This window comes from Gracilinanus agilis, chromosome 1, assembly GCF_016433145.1.
Source record: "Gracilinanus agilis isolate LMUSP501 chromosome 1, AgileGrace, whole genome shotgun sequence".
NCBI classification, from domain to species: Eukaryota; Metazoa; Chordata; class Mammalia; order Didelphimorphia; family Didelphidae; genus Gracilinanus; species Gracilinanus agilis.
The window spans coordinates 633,290,625-633,301,699 of NC_058130.1; the positions used below are offsets into that span (position 1 = coordinate 633,290,625).

The 11,075-nt window shown below is 38.9% G+C and overlaps 1 pseudogene; it reads right to left on the reverse strand.

Annotated features, from left to right (window-relative positions):
• Positions 1-2,823: 2,823 nt before the first annotated feature.
• LOC123255044 lies at positions 2,824-10,189 on the reverse strand (annotated as a pseudogene).
• Positions 10,190-11,075: the final 886 nt, after the last annotated feature.

Here is an 11,075-nt window from a genome sequence, read left to right on the forward strand (position 1 = left end):
TGAATGAATATGTTTTTATTTTTTTATTTTTTATTCTTTTTTTTTAAACCCTTAACTTCTGTGTATTGGCTCCTAGGTGGAAAAGTGGTAAGGGAGGGCAATGGGGGTCAAGTGACTTGCCCAGGGTCACACAGCTGGGAAGTGTCTGAGGTCAGATTTGAACCCAGGACCTCCCATCTCTAGGCCTGACTCTCAATCCACTGAGCTACCTTGCTGACCCCAACGAATATGTTTTTAAAGTTGTAATTAGATAAGGGCAATGGAGATCACTCTAGGCCCTTAGTTTTAAAACATTCATTTTATTTTGAATATACTTAGAAATGAAATGAATAAGCCTCTTCTTTGGAGGTGCCTCAGTTGTGCCAATATTTTTCTTAAAAACTTATCTTCCATTTAAAAATCAATACTAAGTATCAGTGGAGGAAGGGTGGTAAGGACTGTGTAACTGGGGAAGCAGCATGCAAACAACTATATGTATATATTGGATATACACAGAATAGATGCCAGATCATCTCTGGGGAAAGTAAGATAAAGTAAGAGCAAGATAACCTCAGAGGGTGTAGGAGGCGGGGACCAGCTTACCCAACCCTCCACATCTCAGTTTTTTCATTTATATAATGAAGGAATTGGGTTAAATGACCTCAAAGATCCATTCCAACTTTGAAATCTTATTTTATAATTTTATGTTATAAATGGATAATTATTTATATCTTTTTTATTATAATTGTACATTACACAAATTATAAATATTACCTATTTATAAATTGATAAATAAACTGACATAATATCAGTATTGATATTTATAAGAACCAAAGCTTTTTGTGTCCTGTCCAATTCTATTGGTGCCATTTCTTGGCAACATTTAGCCTGACTCTGTACCATGTGGGAAAAGAAAGCAGGCTAGTATAAACATATTGTGCTATCCATTTATGAACTAAGAAGAAGCATTCTCAGGCAAGAGATCTGATAAATGATTCCCAAACCAAGCTGGATAATCCTTGGTGGTCACAAAAGTCCTTGGTGGCAGGGTGAGGGACTGAGGCAAAGCTGATTGTTTATATGATTTTTCTGGTTGTTGCTTTCAGGCCACCATGATGGCCAGTCTCCTTTCTTATCTTTTTGACTTATTTTTCTTCTTTTTTTCTAGAACTCTTTTCTTCCTAAGCTAGTTATATCCTGCATGCAAACATAACTTGGCTTTACCACCTCTATTTGTGAAAATCCAAAAGGGAACTAAAGGAGTCCTTGCCCTCTCCAAAAGTGGATTGTTAATGTCCTCATACACACAAAAAGGAGTGAATGAGTCAAATTACCTTTAATTTTGCATCTTCTGAGCCATTCAGACTAAGCTGCCTTTCTGCAGCTGCCATGGATATTTGTCTCATTCTTAAGCTTCATTTCAGCTGGAGGCCTCTATTTTTCTTGCTTGACATCTTACATCTTCTTCAGGGGGTTTGGATACTAGAGTTTTCCTTTGAACAAAACAATTCAAGATGGTCATGGGGGGCTGATTGTTGGCTCTCCCCAATACTGGCCCTCAGGGACTTTGCCTTGAACATTTACTCATTCTCTAAAGCAACAAGTCGAATGCAAGTTTTCAGCCCCAAGACAGGCAGACGCTCTCCATTACTGAGATATATGATGTAATAATTAAACTACTATTTTGTGTAGGCAGTTTCATCTGAAGATCCCAAAGCCATGCAAACATCTGGTGGCAATTTTTTGCTTAACACAACATTAGTTAGCATTTATTGAGTGTCGATAATACACTAGGTGTTGTGCAGTACAAAACACAAAATTGGACCCAGTCTCTGCCCAGTGGGCGTAGAAAATGGGGCTATACAATAAGGCTCATGTTGGGTAAGGGTTTTTCCTAGGCTATCATCTCCGTTAGGACAGAATTAGGATTCGAGCAGGACTGGACCTTTGTATTCCACAGAGATTCTCTCCTGTCTCCCTTTTTTGATGATTCCTATTCATACTTTCTTGTCCTCCTCCTCCTCCCCTTCATCCAGGACCTGACCATCTGGACCGTTGCTCTCCTCATGCGCTCTCCCTACGCCTCCAAATTGTTTTTCCTTTAATTTTACCTACCTTTTATTTTCTTCTCTAAGAAGCCCATCTTCCAACGTGATAACTAGTCAATCCACTCACATATCAGATAACCAGTGTGCTACTGGGGCAGTGGAAAGAGCATTCCACTTTGAGCCATGAGGCTCTGCTGCCTATTAATTGTGCAACCCTGAGTAAGTCTCTTCTCTTCTGAAGACACTATGCAACTCTCTAAATCTATAATTTACAGAAGTGTTCCTGATCTGTAGCAGCCGAGGGAGTGCTGTAGTGCACGGGGAGTTTCCAAACTGATAAAATCTCCCTAAAACAAAATAAAACTGATTTCAATAATAAACTGCCGCTCCTTGAGGTCAGACTGTTTTAGTTTTTGTCTCTGTATCCACAGCACCTAGAAAAATGCCTGGTATGTCGGAGGTGCCTAATAAATGCTTGTTGATTGATTGATCAGTCCCTGAAGGTAGCCCTGTGAATGGCTCACAGAATTCTTCAAGAAAAGTCCGATGCGTGCAGGTTCACACTCCACCTTTATCCCCAGGAATGAAGTCCAGTCTCACCATTCAGAAGTACATAAATCACTTTAGGGTAGGTGAAAGTTCACCTAGCCCAGCATTTCTCCTCTGTTTTACTTTATCCTAATCCTGGTTTGCTATTTTTTCACCACACCCTCAATCTCCTCTGTCTCTAAAAGAAGCATAACTACCCCCCTTCAGCTCTTATAAACCCTTGGTTACAGCTACTTTTCTCGGTAACTTATTCCATATGTTCCAGCATGCATGAGTTCTGTTGGGATTCCTCACTCATTCCTGGCTTCCTCATTTTTATGTGGCATTCCCCAGTTTCTGAACCAGCGAAGGAGAAAAAGAGCAAACTTTTTCTCTTCAGTAGAGTGCTCTCTTCCCTTCATTTGAGAAAAGCTTTGTGGGGCTATCTCTCAGTTTCTCCGACTTTTGGGAGCATCTGCCCTCTCCTTCACTTATTTCTCCCAGGCCCAGGCTAGTTTGGAGGCTCTCCTCTTTACTCGAATCAAGGCAGAGTGCTTCCTGCGATAGGTCATGGGGACAGAATCGAGTTTTCCACAAGGCAGTCTAATAGGAACTCTGAAAAGTAATAGGATCTCATCTCCGACTTTCCATTCAATTCCCTTTGCCAGGACTGCCTCAGATTGAGTTTGTCTTCAACCACAGCTGTGTACCCAGTGGATGGCTTTGAAAGACTTTTTTTTTTTCTCTCCTTCTTTTCCACCACGACCTCCACACCTTCCATCCATCCAGTCCCTTCCCCAGAATGGTGCCCAGAGCTGATTGTTCCATGAGACACATATTCCATCCGTGGCTTGGCTCTCTGCTTCCAGACTAATTATCTCATTCTTCACTAATAATAATTATTTTTATCTTTCAGACGGAAACATTTTTTCCCCATGATGAGATGTTTTCTTTCCTGGGCACCAACCAACCAGCTTTATCACCGTTTCCCTCCTTCCGCTCTTCTTGGTTCCAGGGACAGGTTCCTCCGGCCCCCATCGGTCCCCGGTGCCAGGGAACGCAGGTGCCGCAGACCTCACAAATAGCACACAGTGCCCGGCACTGCCCTGGCGGCTTGGAGTTGGGCTTAATTATTGTCAGTTTCTAAGTCTGACCTTTTAGATACACAGCAGGACAGGACGAGGCCTTGCCAGAAAGCTGCTTTACAGGGTTTATTAGACCTCACAGCAGCCGGACCATTGTGGGTACAGTCACCGGTGGGAGCGCTATGCCAAGGTTCATGAAAGGGATAGTGATCTGCTGCTAGTTATTTTTTACTGTACATGGTTTTAAAAATCAACAAGCCCCTCTGAAAAAAAGAAAGAAAGAAAGAAAGAAAGAAGGAAAGAAAGAAAGGAAGAAAGAAGAGAACAATGGTACTGTATTTTATCCCATCAGCTTAAATTCCTGCTTCTTTGGAAAGAGTAGTCTTGGGCCCTTGAACCAGTGTCCCATGGTGGGGATGAGCCTATTTATGTGCATTCCATGATTTAAAAAGTAGTGTAAGCATCAGGGGCAGCGAGGTGGCTCAGTGTATAGAATGCCAGGCCTAGCTGTGACCCTGGGCAAGCCACTTAGGCACAACTACTTATTACTTTTATCACTTTTCTGTCTCAGAACCAATACTTAGTAACAATTCTAATTAAGAGTTAAAAAAAAGAATTAGTCAACAAGCATTTATATATATATTATATAGTCACACACATATATTGTTAAATATTTCCCAACTCCATGTAAAAAATTAACATTCATTTTTGAAAATTTTGAATTTCAAATTCTTTCTCTCCTTTCCACTCTTCTGCCACCCATTGAGAAGGCAATATGAAATCAATTATACATGTGAAGTCATGCAAAACACATTTCCATGTTAGCTGCATTGCAAAAAAAACACACACACACAAAATAAGGAAAAAAAGTTTAAAAAAGCATGCTTCAGTCTGCACTCGGGGTTCATTAGTTCTCTCTCTAGAGGTGGATAGCATTTTTCATCATGTGTCCTTTGGAATTCAAAAAGCATTTCTTTCCTTCTTTCTTTTAACATTTTTTTTAACCCTTGCCTTCTGTCTAAGAATCAGTTCCAAGGTACAAGAGTGGTAAGGGCTAGGCAATTGGGGTTAAGTGACTTGCCCAGGGTCACACAGCTAGGAAGTATCTGAGGCTAGATTTGAAGTCAAAACGTCCTCAATCTCTATCCACTGAGCCACTTACTTGCCCCTCAGCAAGTGTTTTTTTGAATTAGTATTTCTTTTTATTTTTAAAATATACAGGATAATGTATAACATAAAATAATACATATTATTTGTTATAAATAAGTAATAAATTATAACAAATATGCTTATCCAAGAGAAACACATTCTCACATTATTTATGTCTGAAAATCTATTCTTTTTTTCCGGTTCCTTTCCCCCTCTCCCCCATCCCTAAGAAGACAGGTAATATGATATAGGTTGTACATATTTTATCATATAACACATATTTCCCTGTTCATCATGTTGTGAAACAAAACACAGATTGCTTACACTAGAGAAAAAAATCCATAAAAGAAATAAAATAAAGACAGGCATGTTTCATCTGCATTTATACTCTGTCGGTTCCTTCTGTGGTGGTAAATATTCTTTTTCATCATGAGTTCCTTGGAGTTGTCCTGGATTCTTGTCTTGTTGTTGATGATAGTTAAGTAATTCACAAATGATGATCATACATTTTTGTTATTGTGTACAATGTTCTCCTGGTTCTGTTCTCTTACCCTGTACCAGATGTTGTGCTAAGCACTTGGAGATACAAAGAGAAGCAAAAACATGGTATCCAGGGACATCCTTCCACATTCTAATGGAGAAGACAATATGGCACAGGTACATACATAGAGATCTATCCAGAATAGATGGAAGTATCTATATAATGATGGTCCTACCTTCATTCTGACTCTGTGATTCGTCTGCTGCTAAACTGATTGGTGGTTTCCTTTCCTTGCTTGCATTCTGGGCCTCTGTTTCCTCATCTGTAAAATGTGTGGGGATGTGTGGCAAATTCCCTTTTAATTCTTCTTTTTTTTTTTTGGAAAACTTGAAAAAAAGTCTTTTATTGATGCTATCACTGCCCTGTGTACTTTATGTTAATTGAAAAATGTCTATCTATTTCCAGTGAAATATTTAAGAAAGTAAAAGATAAGAATTGTTTCTTGACTGCTTTGATTTGGGTCTGTACAAGTCCTTAATCAGCACTATATGTCACAGTAGAGAAAATTTGTAAACCCTTTTCTTCTGTGTTTGTCTTCAATGATACTTAGATATTTTCCTGTCTTTGACTTTCTTTGGACTTTCGCCTTTGTCTCTCTTTTTGTCCTTTTCTCTTTCATGGGGTGCTGTTTGGTAAACAGACATTTTTATCCCAAGATGACTGTGGCTGAGGGTATAGGTTTGAGGCCTCTCTCTTTTTTTACCCTTTTACCTCTTCTTACAACGTCTTCTTCATATCTGCTATGATGCCACTTCCATTTGGAATCCTTAGAATTTTTTTACTGTTCTATAAATCTCTTCAGAGCAGTAATAAATTTTCTTCTTCTTTTTTTTTTTAAACCCTTGTACTTCGGTATATTGCCTCATAGGTGGAAGATTGGTAAGGGTGGGCAATGGGGGTCAAGTGACTTGCCCAGGGTCACACAGCTGGGAAGTGGCTGAGGCCGGGTTTGAACCTAGGACCTCCTGTCTCTAGGCCTGACTCTCACTCCACTGAGCTACCCAGCTGCCCCTTCTTCTTATGTTTTTTTACTTGAGTGTGATCTGATTTCAAATCTTCTGTCTCTTTGCCTAGCACAAGAGGCAAGATTTTACTTTATCTTTGAGAAGAAATTAAGAATATCTTTCCTGATCCTTTTCATATTTCTTGAAAAACTTTTTGGGATATTTCCCACCTTTCCCTCTCCATTTGACTTTGGCAACAGCTTCAATCCCAAATGTCTCCTATCCATGAACCTGAACTACTGAACCTACCCAAGCTCCTTGATCATGTTGTCCCTGAGTGAGAGTGTGCCTGAGAGAGAGTGGCTAATACTCAAGGAACCCATCACAATTTCAGAGATACAGAATGGAAAAATCCCAGAGCCTCTCCTTCACTGCAGAGGAGGATGAGAAGGTCTGAATGGTGAACAATTTCTTTCCCCCTCACACACTAAAGGGAAGAATAGTTCAAGCCTTTTTCCAGTCGGGAATAGAGTCAAGCTGTCAACTATAACAGTGATGATGTCCAAAGTGCTTCCATTATCAGCTAAGAACAAACCAGGTGTGCAGCCCCTGGGTCAATGACTGAATTTCAGAGCCATTTTGGGGTTAGGGTAGAGCAAAAAAAAAGAGAATAGCCTTATTATTTCCCTACATTCCATTTCTAATTCATTTTGGGCTCTTCCTCACCAAAGGAATCATCACCTGATTCAAATGCTGGATACTCCTTAGCTTAACCACTCCCATGATCCTTTGACAGCTTTGAAACTGACCAGACTTAAATCTATCTATCTATCTATCTATCTATCTATCTATCTATCTATCTATCTATCTATCTATCTATCTATCTATCTATCTAGTCTGTACCTCCAAGCCTGGGGGAAATTTAAAAATCTGCCTGGATTAGAGCTACCAGGAGGTGCAAGAAATAGGAGAATGAGAAGGTTGATGGAGGAGGGAAGTAGATATCAGTATCTATCAGGAATAACTCTTGAGGTTTGACCTGCCTGTCCCTTGGGTGGGTGGGTAGGGCACTCCCTGCTACCCTTATCCCCTCTACGTTTCAAACACCTTCCCCTGGAAAAAAAATCACTTTGCTATTCCACTTCAGCTGGCCCCTTCTTGAAACCTCTACTGTGACAAGGCCCTGTGCTCCAAGGCCATGGGCAGCTGTTGGCAAGATTAAAGTAATAATTCTAGCAGGTGGGAGATCTCTTACAAGTGTTACTTACCTCAAATACTGAAACTAGGCCCTGGAAATTGAACTGCAGAAGGCAATGGATTTTTTTCTACCTTGCCATTTCATTGCAAACTATTAAAAATATTGATGTGGAAAAAAAACAAAAACACATCAAGAACCCTTACCTTAAATTTGTAAAGAAACAAGATACTTTTTGGAAGTTTGATTTCTGCATCAGGTAAATCTCCTACCATTTCTAAAAGAATTGCCTGAGTTTTTGCTTTCTTTTCAACCAATATTTTTCCAATTTTTTCAGCTGAACTCCCTTTGAAATCACCAGTTTCTTCATCCCTTTCTATTCAGCCACTATCTAGTTGTTCCTTGGCTGGTTCTGGTGATTGATCAAGAATTGATCATCAAATGGATCATCTACTTTATTTATTTTTATCCTGATTTATCCTGATATCATGATAAGGTACAAAGTCTTTGGCAACAAAAGTCTCATTAAATTTCTTGATTACATCCATTCCTTCTGTTACTTCACCAAACACTACACACCATCAAAGCAATCTGGATTTTCTCCTGTAAGAATAAGAAACTGAGATCCATGCTGAAGATCACTGCCATTGTTCTCCATAGATACTGTGCCCTTTTTCTTTTGCTAATTCTTAGCATTTTTCCGCCTTAAAATTTTTTGCTTGATCACCATACAGTTGCAGAAAGACTCACTCTCCTTCATGACTAAGACCCCCCCCCAGTTTGTATAATATAATCTCTTCATATATTATGAATGAAACAATAATCATAGTATTTTTTTTGCCTGACTTCAGAAAATTCAAGCGAGCCTACGGCCTCTCCTCCATGTAGAGATTGATGATAAAATGGTCTCTAGCTTCACCGCCATAATACCTGCACAGCCTCTAACTCTGTAGAGCTGAGATAGAGCACAATTGCTCTGCCCCCCTTTCAGTTCTAAACTATGACTTGAATGGTTGTTTAGGTAAACGACATGCAAACATCATTGTGAATCCATGACTTCTCTACTACAATTTTGTTGTTCAGTTGTTTCGTCATGTCTAACTCTTCTCGACCCTATGGACCATGGCACACTAGGCCCTTCTTTCTTCCATCATCTCTCAAAGTCTGTCCAAGTCCATGTTTGTTTTTTCCATGACACTATCTATCTATCTCATCTGCGATTCCCTTTTCCTTTGGTCTTCAATCTTTCCCAACATCAGCGTCTTTTCCCAGTGAATCCTCTCTTTTCATTTTGTAGCCAAAGTATTTAAGTTTCACCTTTAGTATTTGACCTTCCAATGAAAAGCCCAAATTAATTTCTTTAAGTATTGACTGATTTGATCTCCCTACCATCCAAGGGACTTTCAAAAGTCTTCTCTAGCACCACAATTAGAAAGCATCAAATTTGTGGTGCTCAGCTTTCCCTAAAGTTGAACTCTCATAGTACTCAGGCCAATTTTCCAAGGCAGTAGCCAGTTCTAGAAAGAGGCATTCTTGGATCAGGAAAACCCATGAAGAATATTTGGATTTCTTTTGATGCCTGATTCAATCCAGGAATTTTTTATTTTTTGCCTCTTTATTCTTTTAATGATCTTGCCTGAAGAACTTACTGATTGAGATCATTATGATGACATCTTTCAAAATAACATAAAAAATCATGAAGCCTATAAGAAATTTATTTGGCAAAAAATAATTCTAGTGTGGTGTAGTGCCCCTTCCTAGTCCTTCTTTGAGATTGCTTCTTTCTTACTACTCTCTCTCTCTCTCTCTCTCTCTCTCTCTCTCTCTCTCTTGCCAATCATAAACAAAGGGACCCAAAAGTGCTTTATTAAACAAGAGACTCTTTCCTTCTCAGCCCTTCAAGCACAGGTTCTCATGAAAACAAAGCAAGAGGACAACAAAGGGAAAGTCAAGCACATTGCATTATTTGAGTGCTAGAATTTCACTTCCCTTTTTGTGGTCTGCTTTAAGTTCATTCATTCTTTTAGACTTTGAGTCATAAAATGGTAGAGTTGGAAGGGACCATAGAGTTCATCTGTCAAGCTCCCTGCCTGATGCAACAATAATCTGCACATCATTTCCCACAATGGGTCATCTTGTTTCACCTTGAACATTTCCACTGGTGGAAGGCCTCATGAGGCAGCCAATTCCATCTTTTTTAGTTTCATTATAACTGTTAGAGAGCACTTCCACATTATATATCAGAAGCTACCTTTCTATAATTCCCTCTCATTAGTACTAGTTCTCTTTTCTGAAGTTGTACATATTAATCTCTTTCAGATGACAATACATTAAACATTCAAATATTGAATGGAACATTGAAACTAGATTGGAATAAGAATCATTGAATTGATAAAAGAGAAATATGATAGTCTTACTATTTTCATTTTGTGTCATCTTTTCTTTTAAATTTTTCCTATTTCTGTTAATGGCACATCCACTTTCGGAGTTCATCATACTTGAAACCTAGGAGTTATCTTTAATTTTTCCATCTGTCACTCTCACTATATATAGAGTCTGTCCATCAAATATTATTGACTTTTAAAAATATTCCGTGAATTTGTCCCTTCTTCTCCAAAGTTAATGTCACCCTCCTCTTACAGGCTCTTATCTCCTCCATGGATTCCTCCAAGATTATCTTCTTTGAGAGTTTGGTCTTTTCTCCACTTTGTTTTTCTCATCACTACCAGAATCAGTTCTTAAATATAGATTTATAATGTTATTCCCCTAATCAAGAATTTGCACTAATTCCATATTTCCCATGAAATCAGTCAAAACTCCTCACCATTGCATTAATCTTTCTTTACAACTTCTCTCTGTGCCCCATACCAAACTTATCTCCTTTCACTCACCAGTCCCTATTCTCTATTAAGCTCAGCCAATCTCTTAGCTTTTCTCTCCACATATCAAGTTATCCTCGTCTTTCTATTTTATGGGTTAATTCCCCAACCTAACCTGGACAAGGTCTCTCATGATACTTTGTGTATGAGGCAGTTGTGGTATGGATAATAGTACACTTATGTATATTTGCAAATGGAATCCATTAATGAGTTGGTATCAACTTAGAGGTAACTGAATATTACAGTGTTTGTTCTTTTGCCCAATTTTGTCTAACACATAGCATAGTACAGTGGATAGAGTGATGGATTAGAAGTTAGTAGACTTGGATTAAAATTATGCCTCAGGTATTTATTAGCCACAGGGTCAGAGTCCTGGGTAGAATACTGGAGAGAGTTCTGGGCCTGGAGTCAGGAAAATTCCTCTTCCTGAGCTCAAATCTGACCTCAGAAATTTACTAGTTGTGTCATCCTGGGCAAGTTACTTAACTCTGCATCAGTTTCCTTATCTATAAAATGAGCCAGAGAAGGAAATGGTAAACCACTCCAGTATCTTTGCCAAGAAAATCCTAAATGGAGTCATGAAGAGTCAGACAAGACTTAAAATGACTGAACAGCAGCAATAGAACCTTAACTTCTCAGAGCCTTACCTATCTATAAAATGGGTATAATAGTTTCTATACTACTTACTCTTAAATGGACAGCTAGGAAATGACTGGTGAAGAAGACT